The following is a 16281-nucleotide window of genomic DNA, read 5'->3' on the forward strand; positions in this document are numbered from 1 at the left end:
TGCAGATGCTGGAAATTCAAACAACACACCCAAAATGCTGGTGGAACACAGCAGGCCAGGCAGCATCAATAAGGAGAAGCACTGTCGATGTTTCGGGCTGAGACCCTTCGTCAGGAGATACAGGAGCCTGATTCAGGAACAGCTCCTTCCCCTTTACCATCAGACAATGAATCCATAAACACAACTTTCCTACTTTTTTATTTTTATTTTTGCAGAACTTATTTAATTTAACTATTGTGTGTGTGTGTGTGTATCTATATATATATTTTACTGTTATTCACATTTTTCTATTATGTATTACAATGTACTGTTGACACAAAGACAACAAATTTAACAGCATATGCTGGTAATATTAAACCTGATTCTGATTCTGAAATGGATCGTGTGCAGGCAGATGGGATTAGTTTAATTTCACATCATGGTCATTGCCTGTGTTATACTGTCCTTTGCCAGGTATATTTAATTAGCTAGATTTTCATTCTCTGCCATGAAGAAGGGAAATCAATTAGCATCTCTGGACCATTGATCCTGATCTTTGGATGATGAGCCCATTTTACATAACAGTGTCTCGACTCTACTCTTGTCTTAGCTGAAGATGCAACCCTTGGTACTGTAACTGATTTGAAGTGAGCTGAGGTTTTATAAGGCATTGATCAAGTCACACTGGTAGTATTGTGCGCAGTTTTAGGCCCATTATCGAAGAAAGAAGGTGTTGGAATTGGAGATCGTCCAGAGGAGGTTCACAAGAATGATCCCAGCAATGAAAGGGTTAACATGTGAGGGGGCAGTTGGTGTCCCTGGGCCTGTATTCACTGAAGAATAACAGAATATCTCATAGAAACCTACAAAATATTGAAAGACCTAGACAGAGAATGGAGAGGATGTTTCCTATAGTGGGAGAGTCTAGGACGAGAGGGCACAGAATGGATGTGGGGAGGGGGGATGCCTATCAAGTGGGGATTAGACAGACACATGAACAGACAGGGAGTAGAGAAATATGAGTCTAGGACCAGAGGGCACAACCTCAGGATAGGTTGTCCCCTTTAGAACAAAGATAAGGAGGAATTTCTTTAGCTAGATGGTGGTGTCTCTTTTGAATCCATTGCTACAGATGGCTATGAAGGCCAAATCATTGGGATTTTTTTAAGTGGAGGTTGATAGGTTCTTGATAAGTCAGGATATCAAGGTTACGGGGAGAAGGCAGGAGAATGGGGTTGAGAGGGATACTAAATCAGCCATGATGGCATGGCATTGCAGACTCTATTGGCTGAATGGCCTAATACTTAAGTCTTATGGAGGGGCCACACTACTATGAAAAAGGAGACCAGAGTAACATAACCCAATAGATAAACAGGGTTCAGTTTTGGTCTCCAAATTTGAGGAAGGACATTCTTGCTATTGAGGGATGCAGCGTAGGTTCACGGGGTTAATTCCCGGGATGGCGGGACTGTCATATGTTGAAAGATTGGAGCAATTGGGCTTGTATACACTGGAATTTAGAAGGATGAGAAGGGATCTGATTGAACCATATAAGATTATTAAGGAATTGGACATGCTAGAGGCAGGAAAAATGTTCCCAATGTTGGGGGAGTCCAGAACCAGAGGCCACAGTTTAAGAATAAGGGGTAGGCCATTTAGAATGGAGTTGAGGAAAAAACTTTTTCACCCAGAGAGTTGTGGATTCATGGAATGCTCTGCCTCAGAAGGCGGTGGAGGCCAATTCTCTGGATGCTTTCAAGAAAGAGCTCTTAGATAGAGCTCTTAAAGATAGCGAAGTCAAGGGATATGGGGAGAAGGCAGGAACAGGGTACTGATCAGTCATGATCACACTGAGTGGCAGTGCTGGCTAGAAGGGCAGAATGGCCTACTCCTGCACCTATTGTCTATTGTCTGTAATCCTCTCTGCTGCCTCTTATCTGCATCACCCTGATGCCATACAGAACGCAACAGTAATCTTATTTGCAAGTTTGAAACTGAGTAACAGTCCAACTTATAAAATGTAAAACACAGCAAATAATAATAGTAGAATTTGTTTGAAAACCTAGAAAGGAATTTCATGAGATTAAATACCAAGAAATATTCCAGATCTGGGGAGCTTGTTGGGAATGAAGGGAAAATCAAATGTGATTCATATAACTGGGTCAGCATGTACTCAGTGGGTTGAATAGCCTCTTTCTATACTGTGTGACTGTGTGTTGCTACAGACTCTTCTCTCTATCAGTCTTACACAAGTCACAGAGTCATAGAGCATCCAGCATGGAAACAGTCCCTTTGGCCAATCTAGCCTGTGCTGATCAGTATCTGTCTCATCTCTTCAATCCACACCTGGACCACAGCCATGTACTGATCCAAACTTTTCTCAAAAGCTGCAATGAAAAATCCACATCACCCACTTCTGCAGATCGTTCCACACTTGTGCCACCCTCTGAGTGCAGAAGCTCCCTGTTAAACATTTCACCTTTCACCCTTAGCCCATGACCTCTAGTTCTAGTCTCACCCAACCTCAATGGAAAGAGCAAGCTCGCATTTACCCTAACTATACCCCTCATAATTTTGTACACCCCTAACAAATCTTGTCTCAATCTCCTATGCTTCAGAGAGTGAAGTCCTAACCTATTCAACCTTTCCCTACAACTTAGGTCCTCAAGTCCCAGCATCATCTTTGTAACTTTTCTCTGCACTCTTTCAATCTTATTAATATCTTTCCTGTAGGCAGGTGACCAGAACTGCACACAATACTCTACATTTGGACTCATGAGCATCTTAACTCTTTGCTGTGACAGTGACCTCAATTCCTATTTTATTAATTCTAAGCCCATTTCTGGACTCAGCTGAAGCTGGCAATGAAATGATGCCATTGTCCTCTACCTGGACAGGTTGATTGGACCTGTCAGAAGTTTCCCTGTAAGTTCCCAAGGTTCATCCCCCAGCAGTCCCCTCCTTGGCACCCTCTATATAATACCAAAGAATCATGCCCATGACAAGTTCAAGTTCACTGTCAGTTTATCGTCACTCAACTGTATCCATGTATACTACTAAATAAAAAAAAATGCACCTCCGGTCCAAGGTGCACAACACAGCGTGAAGAACTCACACACAACACATAAATTAATATTATCATGATTAAGTGTACAATTAATTAAATAATAAATTGCCAATTAATTATCCCTTCCTTTGTTATAGCCCTTTCGGTATGCAGTTTATTCCATATATATTCATGCATCACTTAATCCAGTTAGTCCAATGTCATTCATTTTCACTGAAAGGTTATTTTGATAGAGAAGAGCTTTGAACTTATCAGTGCTCAGAGAAGAGCCTCTTACTTACTAGAATTCCATAGACAGTTGTAGTCGAAGACTATGTGGATAAAACAAGTTAACTAACTTTAAATGTGCCCTTGCTTTAATCTTGTTTGTGGAAAGAGGTATCTCTTGCTAATTTTCCAGCTTGTAGACTGGTTCCTAAAAGAAAGCAACACACACAAAATGCGAGAGGAACTCGGGAGGTCTGGCATTGTCTATGGAAAAGTTGCTGACCCAGTATAGGTCTGATTTTTTTTTGTGATTAAATTTTGCTCAGTTATTTTTCTCTGGAGTTAAAATACAGTACAGTACATGTACACAAATTGTATGCCTAATTGGTGCAGTCTTTCATTGATTCTATTATAGTTATTGGATTTATTGAGTCTAAGGGTTGTATATAGTGACATATATGTACTTTAATAATATATTTTATCTGAAACTTTGAAACGTGCCTCTTGCTTTTGAGGTAGAAATGTGCAACCCTGCCACCTATTGACCACTTTTGGAACTGTACTGTGACTTGTTTACATAGAAAATATCCATTGTAGCCATAGCAAATTGCGAGAGGTTTATTGGTGCCATTACCATGAGACCCAAGCTTATTTTGTTATAAAAATCACCGTGAAGTGATTGCAGCTATTGATAACAACTGATTTATTTTTCTCCAGATGGTCAGAGTATCATTTATGTGTTGGGCAATCAAGGTGACTAGATATAAATTTTATCTGAATTTGTGATTTGTGGTTGGGATTGGGGAGGGATGGTAGCATAGGGGGTGGCTGTGGGAAGTTGTGGAGAAGAGACAAAGAATAAACTGATTATGAGAGAAACCATCTTTTTCAGGGTTGAAATGTCTAATACCAGAGGGTGTGCATTCAAGGTGAAAGTGGGTAATTTCAAAGGAGAGGCAAGGGAGGGTCAAGTTTTTTACAGAGGGTGTTGAGCGGCTGGAAGGTGCTGCCTGGGGTGGTTGTAGAAGCAGATACATTAGAGACTTCTAAGAGCAAACACGAGGAAATCTGCAGATGCTGGAAATTCAAACAACAACACACACAAAATGCTGGTAGAACACAGCAGGCCAGGCAGCATCTATAGGGAGAAGCGCTGTCGATGTTTCGGGCTGAGACCCGAGACTGAACGTGAGCGTGGTATTACCATTGACATCTCTCTTTGGAAGTTTGAAACTTCAAAGTACTACATCACCATCATTGATGCCCCAGGACACAGAGACCATCAAGAACACGATTACTGGAACCTCACAGGTTGACTGCGCTGTGCTGATAGTTGCAGCTGGAGTGGGGGAGTTTGAAGCTGGTATCTCAAAGAACGGACAGACAAGGGAACATGCTCTGCTTGCCTACACCTTGGGTGTCAAGCAGCGCATCATTGGTATCAACAAGATGGACTCTACTGAACCCCCATTCAGCGAGGCAAGATACAATGAAATCATGAAGGAAGTCAGCACATACATCAAGAAGATCGGCTATAACCCAGCAACTGTAGCATTTGTTCCCATATTTGGTTGGAATGGTGACAACATGCTAGAACAAAGTCAGAATTTGAGCTGGTTCAAAGGTTGGTCAATTACCAGGAAAAATGAAAACCTCTCTGGTACCACGCTGCTTGAAGCCCTCGACTGCATTCAGCCTCCAGAGTGCCCAATAGAGAAACCTCTTCATCTCCCTCTCCAGGATGTCTACAAGATTGGTGGCATTGGCACAGTACCAGTCAGTCGGGTTGAGACAGGTGTTCTGAAACCATCCATGTTGGTGCAGTTTGCTCCCAATCCAGTCACCACTGAAGTGAAATCTGTGGAAATGCACCATGAAGCCTATATCTCGCCTCACGTCTCCGAGAGTTATTGATGGTGCATCAGTCTCGGCCCGAAACGTCGACAGCGCTTCTCCCTATAGATGCTGCCAGAGAGTTTTAAGAGATGTTTAGATAGGGACATGATTTTGAGGAGAATGAAAGCATATTGTGTTGGCAGAGGGGATTCGTTTAGTTGACCGTTTGATTACAAATTTAATTGGATCGGCACTACCTTGTGGGCTGAAGGGCCTGTTCCCAAGCTGTCTTGTTTTCTGTTCCATGTTCTATGAAGGAATCATTTATCTGAGAGAGTTCAAAATCTGGGGAAAGGTTTTTGGATAGAAAGGCACTGAGAGATGTGGATTTAATGCAGCAAATGGGATTTGTGTGGATAGGTAGTTTATTCAGCTTTGATGAGTTGTGCAACGGGCCTGTTTCTGTACTGTACAACCCAATCACATGATAACTCTGACCATAGGATCCCTGGAACTGATACAGACTAGCAGAGTCAGACAACACAGAAATCAGCTTTTTGGCTCATCGAGTCCATAGTGACCATAAAGTACAGGATTGTACTCATTTTATTTTATTCTTCCCACATTCCAATGAATATTGTGCCAACTCCTTCACCCACTCCAAAATCAATCTAACCCTTCCCTCCCACATATTCCTCCATTTTTCTTTCATCGATGTGCCCATCTAAGAGTCTCTTAAATGCCCTGGGATGTGCACTGCACACTGTCCGTTGGTGCACATCAAGTCTAGGCGACAACACAATAATGGTACACAGTAAGTCCAGCTCCTTCTCTATCGAGCAATGGGATAGTCCTGCAGTACTTGATGTTATTCGTATCTGGCAGTAACTTTCACTCATTTAAAAAAAAGAAATACAAGGTGAACAAGTACACTCTTGATTGAACTTGGAGTGGTTGTTATGTCCAAATGTGCCACCATCTTACCGGATCTATCCTGCATCCACCCTATTACGTAAACATCATGGCTAAGGAAGCTCAATACACCTCCACTTCCTCAGAAAGCTGAAGAAATCTGACATGTCCCCGTTGACTTTTTACCGTTGCAACACGGAAAGCATCCTGTCTCAATGCATAATGGCTTGGTATGGCAACTGCTCTGTATGTGATCGCAAGAAATTGCAAGGAGTTATGAAAACCGCTCAGTGCATCAAAAAAAAACAGCCTCCCCTCCATGGACTCTATCTACTTCTCATTGCTTCAGCAAAGCAGCCAATATTGCCACAGTCATGTAGCAATTAGTGTGACGGTATTACGGCTCGTGGCATCGGAGTTCAGAGTTCAAACCAAGCATCCTCTTTCAGGAGTCTCTGTACATCCTCCCCATGGAATACATGGGTTTTCACAGGGTCTCCCATTTTCCTCCCACAGTATAAAAATGTACCGGGTAGGTTAATTAATCATCATAAATTGTCCTGTGATTAGGTTAGGGCTAAATTGGGACTGTCAGGGGTTGCTGGGCGGTACAATTTGCAGGGCCAGAAGGGCCTATTCTATGCTGTATCTCTAAATATAGAAAAATAAATAAATAAACATAATCAGAGCCCACACTCATCCTGGATATTCTGTCTTCTCCCCTCGTTCACTGGGCAGAGGTACAAAGACCTGGAAGCAGGCACCTCCACACTCAAGGACAGCTTCTACCCCACTGTTATAAGACGACTACAATAAGGTGGACTCTTGATGTCACTATCTACCTCATGATATTGCACCTTATTAATACATTAAAAATAGTTATCATTCATCAACCAGAAGGCTCTTGAACCAGAAGGGATAATGTCACTCAGCTTCAGCCACACCTATTGACAAACTTTCACAGAGTCTCCAGCTCATGATATCAATATTTATTCCTTATTTATTTATTATTATTTTTTAGTTTTGTTTTCTTCTTGTATTTGCAGTTTGTTGTCTTTTGCATATTGGATTTTTTGTGTGACTTTTCATTGATTCTCGCTTGCTTCCTGTACTGTGAATGCCCACAAAAAATTGAATCTCAGGGAAGAACTTTCTGACATATATGCACTTGAATCATAAATTTACTTTGAACTTCTGAACTTCATTGTTTCCCTGCACTGTATGTTCTCTGTCGGTTTTCTGCTTTGTTATTGCTTTGTCTTGGTTAGTCTCTGTGCACTGTGTAATGACCTAATCTGTATGAACAGTAGGCAAGACAAACTTTTCACTTGATCTCAATAATAAACCAATTTCTATTCTAATTCATACTCTCAAAGAATATTTTACAATGCATACTTTATTCCAAGAATTCTTAATTCTGCTTACTTTATTGTAATTAAAACATTCTCCTAAAGCAGACAGCATCCTGATCAACAGTCTCTAATGTTATATGTCAGGCAGCATTCCCTCCTGATCTTTATATATCATATCTCCTGTGATTTGGACAGTTATATTTTTAATGACCTGTGTTGCTACGTGAGAAACTCTCTCTCCAAATCCCAATGCTCCTCGGCTGCACCGTCCCAGAGATACTTGGACTGTAATTACCACTGCTACATTTTTAATCAAACTGTTCCTGCTCACCATTTCTGTCATTGTATTTTCTCGTTATCCTGTTACAGCTTGGCTCCAGATCCCACTCGCCAAGGGAGTGGAGTGCCCTTGTGTGCTGCTTGGATCAGAGAGCATTAGAAATAAGGAGAGGGCGGACAAACTCGGATTGTTTTCTCTGGAATGTTAGCAAGTGAGAAGTGATCTGACAGAATTTTATAAAATTATGAGAGGTAGATAGTCAGTGAGAAAATGTCAAATACAACAAGTGGTAGCTGTAATGTGAGGGGGAAAAGTTTAAAGGAGATTTATGGGCAGATTTTTTATACAGAGCGCATATCAGGCAGACAGACATACTTTATTGATCCCGAGGAAAATTAGATTTCGTTACAGCCGCACCAACCAAGAATAGTGTAGAAATATAGCAATATAAAACCATGAATAAATAATAATATGTAAGTTATGCCAAGTGGAAGTAAGTCCAGGACCAGCCTATTGGCTCAGGGTGTCTGACACTCCGAGGGAAGAGTTGTAAAGTTTGATGGCCACAGGCAGGAATGACTTCCTATGACACTCAGTGTTGCATCTCGGTGGAATGAGTCTCTGGCTGAATGAACTCCTGTGCCTAACCAGTACATTATGGAGTGGATGGGAGACATTGTCCAAGATGGCATGCAACTTGGACTGCATCCTCTTTTCAGACACCACCGTCAGAGAGTGCAGTTACACCCCCACAACATCACTGGCCTTACAAAATAGTTTGTTGATTCTGTTGGTGTCTGCTACCCTCAGCCTGCTGCGCCAGCACACAACAGCAAACATGATAGCACTGACCACCACAGACATATCGGGGTAATTTTGTCAAGATGCGTCTCTACCAAAGGAGGTGTAAGGTGCTCCTTTCTTCCCCCCCCCCCCCCCCACCAAGCCTGCAGGTCACCCTTGGGCAAGATGTAGCACCTGCTTAGCCCCGACTGAACAGTGTCACATGAAGCCAACGGAGCATGACATGGACGGTTATATGAGCAGCTGGTGCATATCGCAAGCTCTGGTCATACGACCACTGACATTAGGCAGACAAGCTCTAAAGCGTATTGATAATAGCTGGAGTTATCCATCTTGTAAAGACACTGCCCAGAAGAAGTCAACTAATTCTGTAGAAAAATTTGCCAAGAACAATCATGATCATGGAAAGACCATGACCATCTACATCATACAACACGGTACATAACAAGTGAATGAATAAGTACTCTGCTAGAAAAAGTGATGGAAGCAAATGCAACTTTTAAGAGGATAGTAGGAACTGAAGAGTATATTCTACAGGCAGTTTCAGAATGGCACCATGATCAGCAGAGACAAGATGGGCTGAAGGGCTAGTGTTCAATGTTCTGTCATTGAGCATTTCTTGAATAAGAACCATTGTGTTCTACAATATATGAATATATACAATATATGAATAATAAATACTGGGTTCTGCTGTCTAGAATTGTCTGTTGCAGAAATGGGAATGGAAAATCTCCAGTGCCATGACATGAGGGTCTTCAAGATGTTATAGCTGAATTAATAAAGGAGAAATTGATAATGGCTCAGAAAAAAAAATGGTGGACTTTCCATTATGTTTAAATATTATTTACATGGGTGAATTTTTAAAAGGGAGATGGGAAAAGCAAGGGCTTTGAATCTCAGGACCATATTAAACCATCAGACCATAAAAATATGAGCAGAATTAAGCCAAGGAGTCTGCTCTGCCATTCAATCATCGGTAATTTATTATCCTTCTGAATCCCATTCTCATGAATTCTCCCTGTAACATTTGATGCCCTGACTAATCAAGAACCCATCAAACCACTTTAATTGTATTCAGTCATCTGGCTTCCGCAGCCATCCATGGCAATGAATGCCACAAAGAAATTCCTTCTCGTCTCAGTTCAGTAGGGACATCGTTCTATTCTGAGGTTGTGTCCTCTGTCCTAGACTCCCCAACAAAAGGAAACTTCTTCTACACCTCCACTCTATCTAGCCCTTTCAATATTTGATAGGTTTCAGTGGGATCCCCTTTCATTCTCTTTTAAACTCCAGCAAGCAGAGGCCCAGAACTATCCAAAGGTCCTCATACATTAACTGTTTCATTCCTGGGATCATCCGCATGAACCTCCTCTGCGCCTTCTCTGATGCCAGCATATCTTTTCTTCGCTAACGGGTCCAAAATTGCTCTCAAAGTGCAGTCTGACTAAAGCCTGATAAAGCCTCAGCATTACATCCTAGTCTTTTTGAAATGTATGCAGACAATGCATTTGCTTTCCTCACCCACTGAGTCAACCTGCAAGTTAACCTTTAGCAAATCCTGCACAAGGACTCCCAAGTGCCTTTGCACCTCCGATTTCTGAATGTTCTCTCCATTTAGAAAATAGTCCATGCCTTTTTCCCTTCTACCAAATTGTATGACCATGCACTGCCTACACTATATTCCATCTGCCACTCCTTTGCCCATTCTCCCAATCTATCTAAGTCCTCATTGTGAAGTACGTAAGAAATAAAGCCAATTCAATTCCTTTTACGGATACCCTGCTTCCTCACCACTGCCTACCCCTCCACCGATCTTTGTATTGTCCACAAATTTGCTCACAAAAATATCAATTCCATCATCCAAATCGTTGACAGGAATCAGTCCCAACACCAACCTCTGCAAAACACCACTAGTGACTGGTAGCCAACCAGAAAAGGCCCCCTTTATTCCCATTCCTTGCCTTCTACTAGTTAGCCAATCATTTATCCATGTTAGTATCTTTCCTACAATGCCATAGGCTCTTCTCTTGTTCAGAAGGCCCTTGATATGGTGTGGCACTTCAGCAAGGGCCTTTTGAAAATCCAAGTAAACAAAATCCATTGGCTTTCCTTCTACTATCCTTCATCTTATTTCCTCAAAGATTTCCACAAGATTTCCCCTTAAGGAAACCATTCTGATTTCAACCTATTTTATCATGTGCCTCCGGGTACCCTGAAACATCATCCTGAATAATGGACTCCACCATTTTCCTAACCACTGAAGTCAGTCTAAGTGGCCTATAATTTTTTTCTTCGGTCTCCCTGTTTTCTTAAAAAAATGGCGTGACATTTGAAATTTTCCAGTCCTCCAGGACCATTCTGGAATCTAGTGATTCTTGAAAAATTATTACGAATGCCTCCACAATCTCTTCAGCTACCTCTTTCATAACCCTGGGGTTTAATCCATCAGATCCAGGTGACTTACCTACTGTCCGATTCGTCAGCTTCCCAAGCACCTTCTCCTTAGTAACAGCAACTACGCTCACTTAAGCCCCCTGACACACTCGAATTTGTAGCATACTGCTGGTGTATGAGTAAAGTGTAAAAGTGAAGGAGGAAGAGAGGAGACATGATAGAGGTGTGCAAGATATTAAGAGGAATAGATAGAGTGGACAGCCAGCGCCTCTTCCCCAGGGTACCACTGCCCAGTACAAGAGGACATGGCTTTAAGGTAAGGGGAGGGAAGTTCAAGGGGGATGTTAGAAGAAGGTTTTTCACTCAGAGGGTGGTTGGTGCGTGAAATGCACTGCCTGAGTCAGTGGTGGAGGCAGATACACTAATGAAGTTTAAGGTATATGGAGGAATTTAAAGTGGGGGGTTATATGGGAGGCAGGGTTTGAGGGTCGGCACAACATTGTGGGCCGAAGGGCCTGTAATGTGCTGTACTATTCTATGTTCATGGAAAAATTTCAGTGAAAGTAAACAAAGTGCAAGATCATAAGGTAGTTTGTGAGGTCAAGCGTCCAGTTTATCTTACAAAAATTCTGTTCAAGAGTTTGATAACAGTGGGATAGAAGTGAAGCATGCTTCGGAGAATTATGCCCATAGTGCTGCCCACTGGAACCGGAAGGTGCTGTGGGAGGGATATCAATGTGAAACTGCACAACCTTAAACTGGCATCTCAGTCCCCGACCCCACATGGCGTACTCGTGGTTGTCCTGTGAGTGAAAAGTGAAATAACACACTAATGCTATATCCTATTTGTAACGCAGGGATCGATTTCTTTTTGAGCAAAGACCGACCTCACCCCACCCCACCCCACTTAGCATTATGTATTGATCTGTTGTCTGCGCATGTGCTGTTGTCTATGCATGGCATCGTTTTCTCTCTCTCTCTCTCTCTCTCTCTCTAACTCGCTGCAATGTGAATACACCAGTTAAAGCCATCTCCCGCATCCATGCTTTTGTTTAATTAATATGTACAGACACAACAAATTGCGATGAGTATGAGCCTGAATGTCAGAAAATATCACCAACTGCACCAATGTGATTACAGGACGAACCAGCGAGAGTTAAACAGTACAGAGAAGGCCATCATGGATGTGAACAAAGGCATCACTACAGCGCATAGTAACAGCAAAAGACGCACTGAATTTAAAGTGAAATTAACATGTTGATGACTTCAGTTTGGGAAAGTTAATGAATTTGATAGTTCTAATGAAGGCTGGGTGTCAAATATCAAGAGGGTGGAACTGTTGTAACGCAAACAATGAGGAGCAAAAGAAAGCCCTTACACTTCTTAGCTTAATGGGGCCAAGAATAGTCTCTTATGCAACGTAGTAACTCCTGAAAAGTCAGCAAGTTCAACAAAATTGTTGCAATTTACCAAAATCACTTCAGCTCCAAACTGCTGGTAATAACTGTGAGATGTAAATTTACAAAAGAAACCAACAAAAAGATGAAAGCATTGCTGAATACATTGCAGAACTGCGCAATCTTTCCAGTACTGTGAGATGGGCATTCGGATGGATTAAGGGACAGGCTTGGACATGGCATCAAATGAGGCTACTGTCAGAAAGAGACCAAACCTTAGTAAGGGCACTGACCATTGCAATATGGTTAGAGTCTGCAGTGAAAGATGCAGCAGAACTACAGAAAGAATTTACATTCAATCTCCCTGAATGGTACAAAAAGCCAAAGATGTTATTGATGTGAAAAATTCTACTATGAAGCAAATGATTGTTGCTTCGAAGAAAAGGTCTGCAGAGAGCGTGACAGACAAGGTCACAAAGAGAGAGTGAGCAAGGCAGACAGAAAACACAAATGAGTGAGAAGTCTCAAACACAAAACTAAGCAAATGCATCAAGTTACCGAATATAGAACAGAATCAGACATCATAGAATTTGACAAAGGTGAACTCTCAAGCCTAAAACTTCATAGTATAACTGAAGCAGTTCACAAAATCATATGGATCAGAATAGATGTGCAATCAACACTCACAAGGGACTGTTCCAGTATAATCATCTTGTCTTTGGCATCACATCAGCAATTTGGCAAAGAGCAATAGACCAAGTGCTCCAAGATATCCCAGAAACACAATTTTACTTTGATGACATCATCATGACTGTCATATATTGAAAGGTTGGAGCGACTGGGCTTGTATACACTGGAATTTAGAAGGATGAGAGAGGATCTGATTGAAACATATAAGATTATTAAGGGATTGGACACACTAGAGGCAGGAAGCATGTTCCCTCTGATGGGGGAGTCCAGAACTAGAGGCCACAGTTGAAGAATAAGGGGTAGGCCATTTAGAACAGAGATGCGGAAAAACTTTTTCACCCAGAGAGTGGTGGATATGTAGAATGCTCTGCCCCAGAAGGCAGTGGAGGCCAAGTCTCTGGATGCATTCAGGAGAGAGTTAGATAGAGCTCTTATAGATAGCGGGGTCAAGGGATATGGGGAGAGGGCAGGAACGGGGTATTGATTGTGTATGATCAGCCATGATCACAGTGAATGGCGGTGCTGGCTAGAAGGGCCGAATAGCCTACTCCTGCACCTACTGTCTATTGTCTATTGTGACTGGGAAAAATGATGTAGAGCACCTCCAGAACCTTAGAGAGCGCTTACCAGGCTGAGTGAGTATGGTCTGTGCGCAGAGAGAGAAATGTGAGTTTTTCAAGAATGAAATCTCATATTGTGGGCATGTCATTGACAACCGTGGCTGACATAAGTCACAAGAGAAGAATGCAGCAGTGCAGCAGGCACTCAAACCAGAAAATATATTACAACTGAAGTCATACTTGGGCCTAGTGAATTACTACCATTGGTTTCATCCAAACATTGCTACAGTGCTGCATCCATTGAATGCACTGTTACAGACAGGAGCAAAGTAAGAATGGTCAGAAAGATATGAAAAAGCATTCAAGGAAACATCCGAAGAACTGTTTACCCACTATGACCCATCCTGGCCCATTAGATTAGCGAGCGATGTATCCTGTTATGGCATTGAAGCCATTTTGTCACACATTATGAAAGATGGATCTGAACGCTTTATTACGTTTACTTCAAGATCACTGATGAGCACAGAACGTAACTACACAGAAATCGACCATGAGGCCCTTAGTCTAGTTAGGGGAATAAAGAAGTTTCACCACTACCTCTAAGAACAAAAATTTATGCCAGTGATGGATGACTAGCCCCTTGTGTCCATTTTCAATCCCAGGAAGGGAATTCCAGTGATGACTGCTACCAGGTTACAACATTGGGCACTATTCCTCAGAGCCCACTCTTATGGCATAGAGTTCATGGGTACCAAACAACACAGTAACACTGATGGTTTGTCACATCTTCCACTGTTGGCAACCAAAGAAGATAAGTCTTCTTTGACCTGCCGAGTTCCTCCAGTGTGTTGTATGCGTTGCTTTGACCACTGCATCTGCAGTGTACTTAGTGTTTATCATTGACAAAACACCTGCCAAGCCTGATGCCACTCCACAGGTCCAGAGGCATTATCCTGAAACAAACAGAGCACCGTCCAAAAGACTCGACATAAATAGGAGCAGGAGTAGGCCTTTCAATAAAATCATGGCTGATCTGGCCATGGACTCATCTCCACCTACCTGCTTTTTCTCCATAACCCTTAATTCCCCTACTATGCAAAAACCTATCCAACTTACTCTTAAATATATTTACTGAGGTAGCCTGCACTGCTTCATTGGGCAGAGAATTCCACAGATTCACCGCTCTCTGGGGAATACAGTTCTTCCTCATCTCTGTCCTAAATCTACTCCCCAAATCTCGAGGCTATGTCCCCTAGTTCTAGTCTCACCTACCAGTAGAAACAATTTTCCTGCCTCTATCTCATCTACTCCTTTCATAATTTTATATGTTTCTATAAAATCTCCTCTCATTCTGAGTTCCAGAGAGTACAGGCCCAGGTAATTGAATCTATAGAACTGTGAAGTTAGTTATGGACTGTGAAAGCACGTTTTATTTGGAATACGGATTTACGAAGGGGAAATTGAATGTTTTGTACATATACAGCTTGATGTTGCATTTATCTAAAGGGGGAGGAAGTGTAAGGTATGGATCAATTTCTTTTAGTACAATGACTGCCACCCCCCCCCCCCCAGCACTATGTATTGATCTGCTGTTTGTGCATGCGCTGTTGCCTACACATGTGGGTTGCACTCCTTTCCCTTGTTCTACCTCAAAATACAAATGTTTTTAAATAATCTGGAAAACCAATTTTTACACTGTAATTGACAATAATAAACCAATTCCCGTGAGCCATACAGCTGTGGTGTACCAAAAACAGGCCCTTCAAACAAACTCATCCATGTTGACCATGGTGTCTCCTGGGCTAATTCTATTTTCCTCTGATCTTTTCCCATCCATGTACAGTACTTTCTCAACTGCTTTTTCAGTTTTGTAATTATTCTCACCACTACCACTTCCTCTGGCAGCTTGTTCCATGTGTCCTCTGTATAAAGAGTTTACCTCATACAAGCCCTTTGAATCCTTAGCCTTTCATCTTAAATATATATCCTCTTGTTTTTGACTCCCGTCTGACCATCCATTATATCTGTGCCCCTTATTATTTTATATCTCTATATGGTCACTCCACAGCTCAAATGCTCCTGGGAAAACAGTCTCTCCAATCTCAAGCCTTCCAGTACGGAACCATATTCAGTTTATTCCAAAGCTCCCATTTGCACACCCATCTTTAAGGACCTCGCTATCCTGAACATCCGCTCTTCTCATTTTACCATCAGGCACACATGTTGAGCCACACTCTGCCAGCAGATTTCTGAACAGTCTATGAATACAATCTGACCATTCCTCTTTCATACTATTTATTTACACAACTGTGCAAATGTCTTTGGCACATACATAAAACTAAAATGCCTAAGACTTTTGCACAGAACTGCATTTGTCGACATGGAGTGGAGAGCGAGTTTGTAAATCTGGTGGGAGCAAAGGGTGTTTGGAATGGCGATGGTGGACTCTCACGTGAGGGGTACCGGACAGGTTGCAGAGAATGGGTACCAATGGTAGGGGGAGAAAGTGATGGCATAGATGCAGACACAGTCAGCCCTGAGACACAAGGAAAGGTCATTTGTTTCCAAGTAGTTGGTTATTGATCATACAGAATGTCACTCTGATGTTTTCTGCTCATTCCCCTCTCCCTTCCCTTTTACCCCAACGGTGATTCCCCTCTCCACACCCCCTTCCCACTCTCAGTCCACAACAGCGACCCAAATCACAATCAGGTTTATCATCATTCATATATTTCATGTAATTTTTTTTGCAGCAGTACCATGCAATACATAAAATTACTAGAGTACTGTACAGAAGTCTTAG

At 42.0% G+C, this 16281-nt stretch overlaps 1 protein-coding gene and 1 pseudogene across 1 annotated transcript in view; both read left to right on the forward strand.

Annotated features, from left to right (window-relative positions):
- The window catches only part of LOC132393532 (neural cell adhesion molecule 2-like), a 1581614-nt gene that overhangs the window by 944689 nt on the left and 620644 nt on the right, over positions 1 to 16281 (forward strand). The window lies entirely within an intron of this gene.
- Positions 1 to 16281, forward strand: part of LOC132392418 (elongation factor 1-alpha 1-like) — a 99428-nt pseudogene that overhangs the window by 61049 nt on the left and 22098 nt on the right.

The sequence above is a fragment of the Hypanus sabinus genome, chromosome 4 (assembly GCF_030144855.1).
Source record: "Hypanus sabinus isolate sHypSab1 chromosome 4, sHypSab1.hap1, whole genome shotgun sequence".
Lineage (NCBI taxonomy): Eukaryota > Metazoa > Chordata > Chondrichthyes > Myliobatiformes > Dasyatidae > Hypanus > Hypanus sabinus.